Source organism: Phyllobates terribilis, unplaced genomic scaffold, assembly GCF_046119375.1.
Source record: "Phyllobates terribilis strain yellow unplaced genomic scaffold, ASM4611937v1 Scaffold_11__3_contigs__length_659146591, whole genome shotgun sequence".
Lineage (NCBI taxonomy): Eukaryota > Metazoa > Chordata > Amphibia > Anura > Dendrobatidae > Phyllobates > Phyllobates terribilis.
The window spans coordinates 30,713,499-30,728,566 of record NW_027362771.1 but is presented as its reverse complement, the minus strand read 5'-3'; the positions used below and the strand labels follow the sequence as shown (position 1 = coordinate 30,728,566).

Genomic DNA, 15,068 nt, shown 5'->3' with positions numbered 1-15,068 from the left:
GACACTGGGGGTCATCAGAAGGTAAGTATAATATTTATTTTTTACCATTCTTTCGGTCACAGTATATAAATCCATGCTGGTTGCATGGATTTATATAGTGTGACCAAGTTGTTAAGCACTTTCCAAGTGATGCTAAAATCGCTTGGAAAGCGCTTGACAACCCGCATGCAGAAATGCATGTGAAGAACGCTTCACATCCGCTTGTCCCTGGCAGAAAAAACGCATGTAAAATCCGCATGTACAATCCGCATATACAATCCACATGTACAATCCGCATGTACAATCCGCATGTACAATCCGCATGTACAATCCGCATGCGTTTTTTCTGCCAGGGAGATGCAGAAACGCTCAGGAAAAAATTCGGAGCATTTCTGCATCGTGGGCACATAGCCTAAATGATATAAAATGTCATCTATATAGGGTTTTTTTTGTAATTCCTAGTACATTAGTAAATTTCAACTTGGTATAAAACTGGGCTGAGGCCTAAGTTAGATTATGTAAATGCATTTGGTGGGTACATTTTTATTGTTTGTTAATATATACTTGTTTTTATTTTATTTTAGGTATTCGATTTTGTTGGGTGTGCAATGTTAAATAGTAGGAATTTTGGTTCCTTGAACACCATCGCATATCGAAAAAAAATATATACAGTATTTATACACTCTACATATGTATGTGCCTAAAAAAGCCGCTGTGGTTGACTGGGAACTGAAGAGAACTGAGAGGTTTGTCCATATGGCCTCACTCCATAGGGGCCTCAACATTGTAAAGCAAAGTAGGAAGGGCACTGATGGAAAAGTAACATTAGGGGCATCCTTTTAGTTTTTGCTCTCAAGCACCTTCCCCTATGTACATACTGTGCAGATGTGGAGCAACGCTGATGTGATGAACGCCCACATGGTGGCTCTCATATTATGCACAGGCTGCCTTTGCTCTAATTGTTTCTGCTGATGAAGTAATAACTGGATTCATGCACAAGCAAAATGCTAAAAAAGGACAGATTTGCTTACTAATTTGCTTAACATTGCTAAAGAAATGCAAGACATTTATAATAAATATATTTTGGGTATTTTTTTCCTTTAAAATGGTAACACTGTTACCCTCTAAAGAAAATCAGAGCCGTGCATTTAGCTCCTACATTATTCATTACATCAAGCCAAAGAAGCTTACTTGTCTTACATGTCTGTATTTTTTAAACCTAGACAAGGCTGTGGGCATGAATTTCAGATGTTTTCACTGGGAGTATCATCCTCAGCCTCCACTGGCAGCTAAGCTTTAACCTTGCTAGACTCCTGAATGCAAAATATGGCAGGGACTTATCAAAGGGAATGTACTAGGGGCTTTATGTAAGCTAGAGTCATGATATGGACCACTATCGCAGCATGTCAAGGGCACTTAGGAGCAATTAAACTTGCATATCTTGAGAAGTGCAGCCAATATTAAGAGAACTCGACACTTTCTGATGTCAACACTTCCATTTTGTTTTATTGATATCATAGTAGTTGAATATTCACTCTTGCCATCTCTCACAGAAGACTCCTAGATAAAGGGGAGATCTCACGTAATGCTAAAAGAGTGGTTGGCAAATGTTCTATAAGTTATACTCACCTTGCCCTGATCCTACACTCCTTCTCACACCCAAGGGGCATCATAGTATACTGTATGTTCTGACACAGGCTCTATACACAGTAATGGGGGTCTGGCCTGCTCCTATATAAAGGGAAGCTTTGTCTGGGCTGTGTATCAATGGGTAGGTGAGTGTTTTTATTAATGGTATACTGCTTTTCTTTAGGGGGTCTAGTTTAAGGTCTGTATCTGGGGTCTACTCTGGGGTCTGTATATGTACCTTGTCTAGGACATGTATGTCAGGGTTAGGGATGTATTTGTTTAGGGGCTCTGGGTTCTTATTTTTAGAGGGTCTTTATGTCTGTTAATTTAATGGATAATGTGTGTGTCTTGCAATTGTTTTGAGGGATTGTATTCATCTTGAGGAGTAATGAATGAGTCACTATTTTAAATTAAAATTTTGTAGGTTGGAGGCATCCTCCTGTTTATACATGCTTGGGGCATAAGGCCAAAAATTTTGCTATACTCCACTTTTCTGCTTTTCTTTAATGCCTCTCTGTAAAAGCTCGTATGGGTCATATACTAAGTTAAGGGTAGCTATAGCTACAATTGGGTACAGTCATATGAAAAAGTTTGGGCACCCCTATTAATCTTAAGCTTAATGTTTTAAAAAAATTGGTGTTTTTGCAACAGCTATTTCAGTTTGATATATGTAATAACTGTTGGACACAGTAATGTTTCTGCCTTGAAATGAGGTTTATTGTACCAACAGAAAATGTGCAATCTGCATTCAAACAAAATTTGACAGGTGCATAAGTATGGGCACCTCACCAGAAAAGTGACATTAATATTTAGTAGATCCTCCTTTTGCAAAAATAACAGCCTCTAGTCGCTTCCTGTAGCTTTTAATGAGTTCCTGGATCCTGGATGAAGGTATTTTTGACCATTCCTCTTTACGAAACAATTCCAGTTCAGTTAAGTTTGATGGTCGCCGAGCATGGACAGCCCTCTTCAAATGATCCCACAGATGTTCAATGATATTCAGGTCTGGGGACTGGGATGGCCATTCCAGAACATTGTAATTGTTCCTCTGCATGAATGCCTGAGTAGATTTGGAGCGGTGTTTTGGATCATTGTCTTGCTGAAAGATCCATCCCCTGTGTAAATTCAACTTTATCACTGATTCTTGAACATTATTGCCAAGAATCTGCTGATACTGAGTGGAATCCATTCGTCCCTCAACTTTAACAAGATTCCCAGTGCCGGCATTGGCCACACAGCCCCAAAGCATGATGGAACCTCCACCAAATTTTACTGTGGGTAGCAAGTGTTTTTCTTGGAATGCTGTGTTTTTTTGCCGCCATGCATAACGCCTTTTTGTATGACCAAACAACTCAATCTTGGTTTCATCAGTCCACAGGACCTTCTTCCAAAATGAAATTGGCTTCTCCAAATGTGCTTTTGCATACCTCAGCCGACTCTGTTTGTGGCGTGCTTGCAGAAACGGCTTCTTTCGCATCACTCTCCCATACAGCTTCTCCTTGTGCAAAGTGCGTTGTATAGTTGACCGATGCACAGTGACACCATCTACAGCAAGTTGATGCTGCAGCTCTCTGGAGGTGGTCTGAGGATTGTCCTTGACTGATCTCACCATTCTTCTTCTCTGCCTTTCTGATGTTTTTCTTGGCCTGCCACTTCTGGCCTTAACAAGAACTGTCCCTGTGTTCTTCCATTTCCTTACTATGTTCCTCACAGTGGAAACTGACAGGTTAAATCGCTGAGACAGCTTTTTGTATCCTTCCCCTGAACAACTATGTTTAATAATCTTTGTTTACAGATCATTTGACAGTTGTTTTGAGGAGCCCATGATGCCACTCTTCAGAGGAGATTCAAACAGGAGAACAACTTGCAAGAGGCCACTTTAAGTAGCTTTTCTCATGATTGCATACACCTGGCTATGAAGTTCAAAGCTCAATGAGGTTACAAAACCAAAAAAAGCGCTTTAGTAAGTCAGTAAAAAGTAGGTAGGAGTATTTAAAACAAGAAAATGATAAGGGTGCCCATACTTATGCACCTGTCAAATTTTGTTTGAATGCAGATTGCACATTTTCTGTTAGTACAATAAACCTCATTTCAAGGCAGAAACATTACTGTGTCCAACAGTTATTACATATATCAAACTGAAATAGCTGTTGCAAAAACACCAATTTTTATAAAACATTAAGCTTAAGATTAATAGGGGTGCCCAAACTTTTTCATATGACTGTATATGGAGCATGGCTGTCTTTGTGAGACAAACCCTTTAAAAAAATACAAAAAGACATTTAGTTATTTAGTTACTTAGCCTAATGACCAGATGTACATAATCTAGAAAGTCAATATAGATGTTGCTTACCTTTTAATGTATTGGGTAAAATGCTAATAAATAAAATGGTGTTTTGTAGAGACTTAGCTTATGCTTGTAATAGTAAGGCTAAGGTGTGGCAATTACGGTAACCACAAAGTCAATTTTTACCACAAAATGAGTCTGTCTCCTAATTTCCAAAATATTGGAAATGCATTGGTGAGGTGGAACCTTTGCAACATGTTATATGGCCAACAAGGTTACCGTGCCCATGTTCTTATGAATAAGTGCCGCCTCCATTGTTGCTCATCAGCGAATAACAGTATAGTGTTAAGATAGGTATGAATCTTTTTTAATTCTTAACAGTTATCCATTATTCAGAATTCCACTTATCCATAATTTCAGGACCCTTATACTTGCAATCATTACCCGAGCAGGTAAAATGAAATATATTTTCAGATATGCTCCAGATCATATAGGAATCTGATTTACTCCATAGTACAAAGTCTATTATGACATTAGAAAATTAAAAAGAAAATCCTCTTTTTTTTTTTATATAAAAAACCACTACATGTTCCTTGATATCCAATTTTCTATGCCACACGTCTCATTTCAAACTAATATTTCCCATTGTGTAAGTGGATTTAGAGGCAGTGGAAAGCCAACTGATGAATCTCCCTCATCCACTAAGTACAGACAACAGCAGGGGAGCCGGCGGTGCTGATAATGGAGGGGCAGCCGCTTATAAATTTAGATGACATGCTTGCTTGTTAATGTATTGTGATGGAGAACTCTTTAGAGACTCCGGCGGAGCTGTAGAGAAAGCATCAGCAGCAGAAAGCTCTGTGCAATCTCATCAATACATACATGTGCAGAATCATTTCTATTTGTATCTCTGCTCTATGCTCCTTACATACAACATGTAACAGTGAATAACTGAACCCATTAGCATTTATCCTTCTATACATTAATATTAAATATCGTACTAATAGTCCTGCATGATTTATTAAGAGGACTGAAGCATCCTTACCTGCGAGGCAGCTTGTCCTAAGGTTTCCTGCTGGCTCTCTTCTGCATTCTTCTTACAGATTCCTATGCTCACAGCGAGCAGACAGCACAGGCAGGTTCTCAGCCATCACATGCTTGTACAAACCAATCAACACAATGGGTCTTACTACTATTAACACCTACATTGCTGGCCCCTTTACCCATTGTGGAACAATGCATTTGATTCCAGACTAACCCTAATGTGTAATAATATGTACCAACATATTGTCCCCCTTTTACCTTTCATAAACAATAAGTTAGCGTAGGAGACCAAGGGTGCTGTTAGATGGTTACCTAATTTCTAATTGAACCCCCTGTTCATTCTATTCCAGGCTTCATGCCTCCTACCTTCTGTCATGCACATCTAGTTTAGTATTTGGTATCGGCACATTGTGATATTTCACGATTTCTAATAAGGGTTATAATTTAATTTTCTATTGTACACATCACTGGAGATTGACAATACTAATGTCTTCCTGCAGATTAGTGATTTCTTTCTCTGTTGAGACCTATTAACATCTAGTATTCCCTCCTTTTTCAGAGAAAAATGAAATAGTATAGTATAGAACATTTATTGAATGTACATAGTAATGTGATCTGGGGGTGCTTTTGGCAGAAAGGTCACACCCGGCCATGACAATTTTATTTCTCTCAATCAGTGCTGGATCACATTAGAAATGTCACCCCAAAACTGAAGCAGAAGTATTTAGACCTTGATATAGGGATCTTAACATCTATAAAAATCATACTGGTATTGTAGATTTTAGTAAATGTGTTTTAGAAAAAAAACCTGTTTTATTGGATGTGTAAATGAGGGGACTTCAGTGCACCCTTAGTATGACCAAAGGCTCGGTGCACCTTTACGCCCTCACAATTTCAATGCTCCACTCTTCCTCTCCCGGTGATTGGTCGCACCAGCTTTGGAGCTCTGCCTGATCTAACTCCCCAGACAGCTTCTGAACCAGTCAGTGTGTGCTGGCTGACCCCTATATACTACCAAAAGTGTCTAGAATAGGCAGATGTAAATCACAACTAAACCATAACCACAGGTGTCTAGTCTGTGTGTGTGGCATTTAGTTAGGGAACATTAGGCACCAGGACGGATGCAATATGATGTACTGTTAGGAACCTTGGGTCCCAGCATTCATGACATTATTACAGACCAAGTATACACATTCAAGGCAATGAAATTCACTAACAGCAAACAAATGGTTCAGTAATGGTTTGATGAATATAATATTGAAGTCGATGTGTTGACTTAGGATCCAAATATCCAAGAACTCAAACAATTCGAGTATTTGTGTAATGTACTGAATACCACAGGACAACTTTGGCAACACAAGTGGGACATGCAAAATTTACCATATTTATACACGACACTGCTGCAAGCACAGTACATGGAAACTCAGCTCTGATGCTTCTATATAAATATATATATATATATATATATATATATATATATATATATACAGTGGGGGAAAAAAGTATTTGATACACTGCCGATTTTGCAAGTTTTCCCACCTACAAACAATGGAGAGATCTGTAATTTTTATCTCAAGTACACTTCAATTGTGAGACAGAATCTAAAATAAATCCAGAAAATCACATTTGTATGATTTTACATGATTAATTAGCATTTTATTGCATGAAAAAAGTACTTGATACAATAGAAAAAAACAGAACTTAATAGTTGGTACAGAAACCTTCTTGACCAAGTTTGCACACAGTGGAAACAGCATAGAGATATTACTAGAAACCAAATCTGCTGATGGTTTGTCCAATAGGGGCAGTATAAAAGGAGAAGAGGAGGGGACCTAGGAAGCACATTCCCATTGTGGTGGAGACCAAAGGTAGCCACTGAAGAAGCAAATGGGGGTTTAGAGCTGAAAATAAAGTCCAATACTTTAGTAGACAAGTATATTAGTTCATATTAGCCTGTAGGGTGCCCATTAAAATATGGAGGAGCAGGTGCATGCAGTGATGGCACTAAGATGGTCACCCAATGAAAAGTAGTTACCAGTGTTCTCTGCTGGGACATGGATGCTGCATAGGTTGCAGGAGAAACCAGAAATCCAACAGGTTCATATTGATTATCATAAATAGGTATTACAGATAAAATATCAGTGTATCTCTGAACCCATGTAAGCCTCTCCAAAGGATATAAATGAAAATAGGAGACTGTGGCTAAAATACAAAAAACTTTTATTGTTTACAAATAAAAACATTTGAGGAACATATACAAAGACAGACACCAGTGCTTCTAGCGACCAAGAAAATGAATAGTTAATGTGCATACAATTTAGTACAAAAAATTATAGTGTGAACATGTACCATAGTAAGGTGCATATGTGGCGCCCCTGCGGGTTCAGTCGCCTCAGAGGTACTGCATCTCACCCAGAGGTGTGGTATCTCACTCTCAGGTAAGGAAGGAGTACTGCCCGGGACCCTAACACCTGCATCCAACACTACACTACTCCAGACCAGCAGGAGGGGCAAGATGCGTCGCTCTCCTGCTGAGCCCTGTTCCTGGCTGGAGTGGAGGGAACCAAAGTAGGGGGAACCATGTAGTGGGTGTGGGTGAAGGAAGGAGTTCAGGTGAGCTCAGTAAGAAGTGGTATAAAAAGGGATGGAACCATCTAGAAGGGTTCCAGTCAGAAGAAGAAGTGAGTGAGAGTCAGAGGAGGAGTTGGGATCAGGAGCCCTGCAGGAGCTCTGCTCAGGGAAGCGCGGGCCTGAGTGAGGAGGCCCATGAGAAGGATAGAAGGAAGGAACGGGAGCAAAGAGAAGGCTCCAGGAGTGAAAAAAAGGATCCCAGGGGTACGGGCAGTGCTGGAGGCCACCCGTACGCCCAAATCTACCAGGCGGTGGAGGGATCGGGTCGCAGAGAGGACCGGCCCCTAACTAGTGAGAATTGCAATATTCAGCTAGGTAACCAGAGGGTGCAGCATTTCAGGTGCTGCAGCCCAAAAACCACATCTAGCTCACCGAAAAAGTGGCCATAGAGGACCCAGGGGACAGAGAAGACGTCGCCCGACAAGGTCCGCGGTCACTGGATTGGGACACTGGATGCGAGGTGTAGGGAGACGGCCAGAAGGAACACACAGAAGAGGGTACCGTTATGTACTCCGGAGGTACCTGGAGGTTGGCTGAACCCCTCCCTGAGTAAGCACAGGACGACGTGGGAAGTTATGATCTGCAGTTGTAACCAGGAGCAAAGTGAGAACTGTGAGTAAATCCGGAAGACTGCATCCCCACTGTCTCTTTGAATTATTACGGCTGCGCCAGCACCCCCCCGCACTACACTGCACCACGAGCGCTACCTCAATATCAACAACATCTACACTGCCCTGGAGCTAAGCTCTACCTGTGGAGAGCTGAACCATCTCTGCTGCATTAACAGCTCCAGAGGTCCTGCTCCACAGCGGCGGCTCCCTTTAGCCTCATACCACAGGTGGCGTCACAAACTCTATACAAGAACTATAAATCCCCTGTAAATAACCCCTTTTATTGACCGCCCTGGGTCACGGACCGGGTCACTGCCACTGTGACATCTCCCCTAGCAACGACCGGCCCGGCACCGAGTACCCCACGGCCCAGGGGGCGTGTCACATACAATTTACTTAAAAGTAAGAGAAGTTCAGATGTGAATGTGTGGATGGGGCGACTCGGCGCCCAGGCCTTACTGCCTGGTCTTGGGGAAGGGGGGTGTCGTGGTGGTCGGCTCCCGGGCCCGTACCCTGGGGTCTCTCTTAAAAAAAAGGGGAAATTGAAATGTCAAAGTTCGTGACGCCACCTGTGGTGTCTGGTGAGGATCACCAGCGCTGCGGCAGTCCACTGAAGCCGGTGTTACGGCAGCTTTGATGGTGTAGCTCCCCACAGGTGGAGCTAGGCCTCAGGGCAGCGATGTTTGACGAGGTCCACGATATGGCGGTGACCCAGCCGGGTCACAGGAAGAACATTGGACACACACACACGGTTTGCTTCTGTACCTTTTACTGGTGGAAATGCAGGTACCGTCCGGAGCACTGTAGGGTGAGGAGTGCACTGCAGGACTCTCCCCAGTGAGCAGGTGTAGGCTCTCCTGTTTCTTCGCCGCTTAGTGTTAGTCTCTGGCCTGCACCGGCTGATCCTGTGGTAGGGCCTTCTGTTGGAGTACACACTCCCTGGTATATGGGGCCTCGGTAACTCCTGACCCTGGTATAACAGTCAGCATTTGGTATTCCTGGGACCTGTAGTTCGCCAGGGGTTCTGGTTGTCTTCTGCTGGGTATAAAGAATCTCTGCAGACTCGGACACAGTGTCCGGGATATGGTTTCTGGGGTGAGCTGGTAAGGCTCCTCTGCCCCCAATGCTACTCACTCCTCTAGCCTTCAGCCTACTAGGGCCCTCACTAGGCTATACACACTGGCAGTTAGGTGGCTGCCTCTTCTGCTGTTCTCTGAGCGTCAGCAACGCTCCTAGCTCACTTAACTCGAGTTGCTTGAGTCTGACTGAGCTCCACTGCAGACTGACCTGTTTCTCTGTGCCTCACTCTGCAGGAACTGGCTGTGGACTCCAGACTGTTCTGTCTCCACTCTCTTCCTGAGGAGAACTCACTCACAGACTCTCTCCTTCTGTGTCTGAGCAGAAAACTGCTGAATCACTCCACCTTCCCTATTTATATCCCTATCCAGGCTCCCTCTGGTGGTCTGAGGTGGAAGGTGGAGGTGTGTGTATGCTCTGAGGGCCTCTTGTGGAGAAAACCTGAAATGCACCCCTCCAGGATCTGTGGCTCCATGCACAGCAGGGCGTCACATTCCCCCCTAGTTGAACTCAGCACTCCCGGGCTGAAGCACATTTTGTAACAACAACAATAACAAGCTTCCCTTTATGGGAGGTAAGGACACTTGAACGTTGCATAACCAGAACATTGATAAATATACATATATAGTTCAGTAAACAGTAGGCAATGAGCAACCAGAAAGTCCAAGTCTCTTCCGGAGAGGTTGCTCAAAGGGGGCACTCCAGGGAGCGCAAATATGTACAATAAAAGTCTTTGGGCTGCACATAGTCCTCAGCCACAGAGTTCTTAGATACCCAAGCGGGTAATGGGAAGCAAATAAAGTGTCCGTTTCACTTGGATTGTCCATTAGAGGGGAAAAATATAAGTTAAAGGCAATAAATACATAGTGATACATACGCAGAATAATGCAATAATATACAGTATTATACAATACAATACAATACAATACAATACCCCAGGGGTAACTATCTACATCTGTCGAGGTTTAACTATTTTACTTAGTGTACCTGACAGGGAGTTGACCTTTCGTGCTACGTGTAGATCTGCGTAGTGCGGTGGTCTGTGTAGTGTCAGTGTTTCTCTCAGCTACCCTGTTAGTTCTAATAGCGATGGTATTGAAAAACTGCCTTAACCTCGCTACTGGGCTGGCAAGTTCACCATTGGCTGGGCCTTCCTGCTCCGCTTCTGCCGGGGATCCTTCTTAAGCAGGTTCTTCTGCGGCCCAAGGCTCTTCTGCGGCACTAGGCTCTTCTGCAGCACCTACAGGTTCAACTTGCTGTGGAGGGTCTTCTGGCTGTTGGAAGAATTGGAGTACTGGAATTATGACTGCTCCTCCGATTTGAGGCCAATCTGCCGGGAAGTCTCCTAAATCAGTATGTATTACTGCTTCATCAGGTTCCTCCGGGAAAATGAGAGGCACTTCTTCTTGGGGTTTTAGCAAATCTGGACACAACTTCAGGTGGTCCCTAGATACTGTTGCAGTTGTTCTTCCCCCATCTTTGCTGATCAGACTCGTCTTCCTGTTGTCAAACCTTGAATTCAACACAGTGTAGGGTTCTCTCTCCCACTGGTCATCAAGCTTGTGGTTCCTCCGCTTCCTTTCCAATACCATTTCTCCTGGTGTGAAGGGTTCTGCTGGTGCTCTTCTGTTGTATTGTGCTTCTTGTTTAACCCTCACCCGAGTGAGACTGTCTTCGACACAGGCTTGTACTCTTCTGTACTGCTCCTGTCTGGTCGTGTCCCAGTCCTCAGTGGTCACATCAGCTTCAGGTTCTACAACACCAAGCTCCAGGTCCATGGGCAACTTCCCAGGTCTTGCCCGCATTAGATATGCCGGAGTGCAATTGGTGGAACTTACTGGTATGTGATTATACAGATCCACTAGGTCAGGTAGTAGGTCTGGCCACTGGTTTCTCTCTTCTAGTGGTATGGTCTTCAGTAGATCGATGATGATGTTATTCATCTTTTCACAGAGACCGTTAGTTTGGGGGTGGTACGGTGTAGTCCTGATCTTTTTACACCCGTACAGGTGCCAGAACTCTTTGAACAATTCAGCCTCAAAGGCCGGGCCTTGGTCAGTCAGTACCTGCTCAGGGTATCCATGGGGTCTGCAGAAGTACGCTTGGAACGTCTTCGCTGCTGTCTCTGCTGTCAGGTCTTTGACAGGGGCGACCACCAGGAACCTGGAGTAGTGATCCACCATGGTCAGGGCATAGGAGTATCCTGACCTGCTGGGTGACAACTTGACATGGTCCAGGGCCACGATCTCCAGGGGTCGAGTTGTCTTGATGGGTTGCAGGGGTGCCTTCTGGCTGCTGTAGTCTTTTCTTCTGAGGCTACAGGGTCCACAGTCTCTGCACAACCTCTCAATGGAGCTGTGCATTCCCACCCAGTAGAATCGACACTTCAACAGGGTCTCTAGCTTTTTCCAGCCAAAGTGCCCCACCTGATCGTGGTAGGCCTCCAACACCATCTGGATGTCCGTCTTAGGGACCACTATCTGCCACACCATCTCATGGGTTTTCGGATTGATGTACCTCCGGCACAGCTTCTCACGGTAGATAAACAGCCGGCTTCTCTCATTCCACAGCTGCTTTGCTTGGAGAGACGCATCCTTCTCCAGGGAGGAACCTTCTTGGGTTATCAGCTCCTTGATACGGCTGACAACCTTGTCGCTATCCTGGGTCTCTTTCCAGCTGTGATGAGGCAAAGGGTTTAACCCCTTAAGCCCCGGAGCATTTTTCGTTTTTGCATTTTCGTTTTTGCTCCCCTTGTTCCCAGAGCCATAGCATTTTTATTTTTTGGTCAATATGGCCATGTGAGGGCTTATTTTTTGCGGGACGAGTTGTACTTTTCAACGCCATTACTAGTTTTATCATATCCTGTACGGGAAAACAGGAAAAAAATTCCAAGTGCGGTAAAATTGCAAAAAAAGTGCAATACCCCAGTTGTTTTTTATTTATTTTTTTTACCATGTTCACTGAATGCTAAAACTGACCAGCCCTTCTTATTCTACAGGTCATTACGAGTTCATAGACACCAAACATGTATAGGTTCTTTTATATTTAAGTGGTGAAAAAAAAATCCAAAATTTGGTAAAAAAAAAAATAAAAAAATAGCGCCATTTTCTAAGACCCGTAGCGTCTCCATTTTTCGTGATCTGGGGCTGGTTGATGGCTTATTTTTTGCGTGCCAGGCTGACGTTTTTATTGATAACATTTGGGGTAGATCCGATGTTTTGATCGCCCGTTATTGCATTTTATTGCAATTTTGCGGCGACCAAAAAACGTAATTCTGGCGTTTAGAATTTTTTTCTCGCTACGCCGTTTACCGATCGGAATAATTCTTTTGTTATTTTGATAGATCGGGCGATTCTGAACGCGGCGATACCAAATATGTGTATGTGGGGTTTTTTTTTATATATTTTATTTTGAATGGGGCGAAAGGGGGGTGATTTAAACTTTTATATTTTTTTATTTTTTTTTATATTTTTAAAAACTTTTTTTTTTTACTTTTTGCATGCTTCTATAGTCTCCATAGGAGACTAGAAGCAGCAACTGTCCGATCGCCTCTGCTACATACAGGGGACCAGCAGATCCCCTGCATGCAGCAGAAATGGTCCTGTGCTATGAGCGCCGACCACTAGGTGGCGCTCATAGCGACAAGATCATGACAACCACAGGCGTCTGCTGCAGACCCTGGGTTGTCATGCACGCCCATCGGCGACCCGCGATCACGTGACGGGGTCGCCGGTGGGCAGGGCTTATGACGCGCTACCCGGAAGCGCGCGTTAAATGCTGCTGTCGGAGATTGACAGCAGCATTTAACTGGTTAACAGCCGCGGGTGGATCGCGATTCCACCCGCGGCTGTTGCGGGCACATGTCAGCTGTAAGAATCAGCTGACATGTGCTCGGTTCAGTGAGGGCTCAGCGCCGGAGCCCTCACTGAACCGGCGGTACGCAGATATGCGTACTAATACGTCCCCGGTAAGTAAGGGGTTAACGTCTTACCGCGCTGCCTCCTGAAGGCTCGTAGCTCGTGGATCATCCCATTCCGATGAAAGGCAGGTAGCTCAATCTCCTTCAGGTCATCCACGTCTTCTTCTGTGTCTGACTGGTGAGGCATCCTGGACAGGGCATCTGCGTTGGCGTTCTTGCGGCCCGCCCGGTACTTAATAGTGAACTGGTAGTTTGACAGCCGAGCCATCCACCGTTGTTCCATGGCTCCCAGCTTGGCTGTTTCAAGATGAGTTAAGGGTTTATTGTCAGTGTAGGCAGTGAACTTGCCGGAGGCTAGGTAGTGCTTGAACCTTTCTGTGATGGCCCAGACCAAGGCCAGGAACTCTAACTTAAAGCTGCTATAGTTCTCTGGGTTCCTCTCAGTCGGGCGGAGCTTCCTGCTTGCATAAGCGATGACTTTCTCCTGGCCATTCTGCTTCTGACTTAGGACAGCTCCCAATCCTTCATTGCTGGCATCAGTATACAACAGGAACGGTTGGCTGCAGTCAGGGTAGGCTAGGATCTCATCACCTGTCAGGATCTCCTTCATTTCTTGAAATGATTCAGCCTGTTCTTTACCCCACTGGAATGGGGGATTTCTGCCCTTGGGGGACTGTCCTACCAGGAGGTCTTGCAGAGGCGCTGCTCTTTAGGTGTAATCTTTTACAAACCTCCGGTAGTATCCTATCAGTCCCAGGAACTGACGCACCTCCTTGAGGTTCTTCGGCTCCGGCCATTTCTGGATGGCAGTGACCTTCTCCGGGTCTGGTGCTACTCCCTCTGGACTGACAATGTGCCCCAGGTACTGTACCTTTTTCTTGAGCAGGTGGCACTTTGAGGGCTTCAACTTCATCCCATACCGGGACAGTGACTCAAATACCTCTGCCAGGTGCTTCAAGTGGTCCTCATACGTTTTGGAGTACACAATCACGTCATCCAGGTATAGTAAAACAGTCTCGAAGTTGCGGTGTCCCAGGCAGCACTCCATCAATCTCTGGAATGTTCCGGGGGCATTGCAGAGTCCAAACGGCATACTGTTGAACTCGCAGAGTCCCATCGGGGTGGTGAAGGCCGTCTTCTCCCGATCCTCCTCAGCCACAGCTACTTGCCAGTACCCACTAGTGAGGTCAAGGGTGGAAAAGTAATTTGCAGACTTTAAGGTAGCCAGGGATTCCTAAATACGCGGTAAAGGGTATGCATCTTTATGTATAATGTGATTTACTTGTCTGTAATCTACACACATTCTCATGCTTCCATCCTTTTTCCTGACTAGAACTAGGGGAGCTGCCCAGGGACTACAACTATCCCTTACTACCCCTGCCTTCTTCATGTCATGCAACTGTGACACCCCAGGGGTCTGGTTGTCACAGTGATAGAGATATTACGTCTGAGAGCAGGTGGGAGGTCCTTTGGTCAGGGATCCTGTGCATGCCACACCTCCTGCCCAGCCTTGGGAGGGGAAGAACTTCCCCTGTATAAACCCGGGGCTGAGGCAGGGTGAGTGAGTCCAGGAAGAGTAGAGACAAGAGCAGCATAGGAAGCAGCAGAGTCACAAGGAGTCAGGGGCTGGCAGCTAAAGAGCTCGCCCTGACTAAGAAGATTCTTTACCGGACCCGGAGTCCGAGGCTGTGGGGACTAACTTCTACCCAGCAGCAGAATCCGTCAGGCAGGGGATTTCAGGTCCCCTGGCCCAGAAGCCCGAAGGCCCGGTCGCACGCGTGGGACCAGCACCGCCATCGTGGAGCGGAAGCCATTAGAAGGCCCCGAGTCACCGGCCATACGGGTGAGCACCACACGGTACACTCAGGGACGTGGGCTACTTACATCAGCT

At 44.9% G+C, this 15,068-nt stretch overlaps 1 long non-coding RNA gene across 1 annotated transcript in view; it reads right to left on the bottom strand.

Moving 5' to 3' along the window:
* The window catches only part of LOC141164973 (uncharacterized), a 77,934-nt gene extending 72,861 nt beyond the window's left edge, over positions 1-5,073 (bottom strand). The window contains exon 1 of the long non-coding RNA XR_012251008.1: positions 4,941-5,073. This is a non-coding gene — a long non-coding RNA (uncharacterized lncRNA). The remainder of the gene's footprint in view (positions 1-4,940) is intronic.
* Between the last annotated feature and the right edge of the window lie 9,995 nt (positions 5,074-15,068).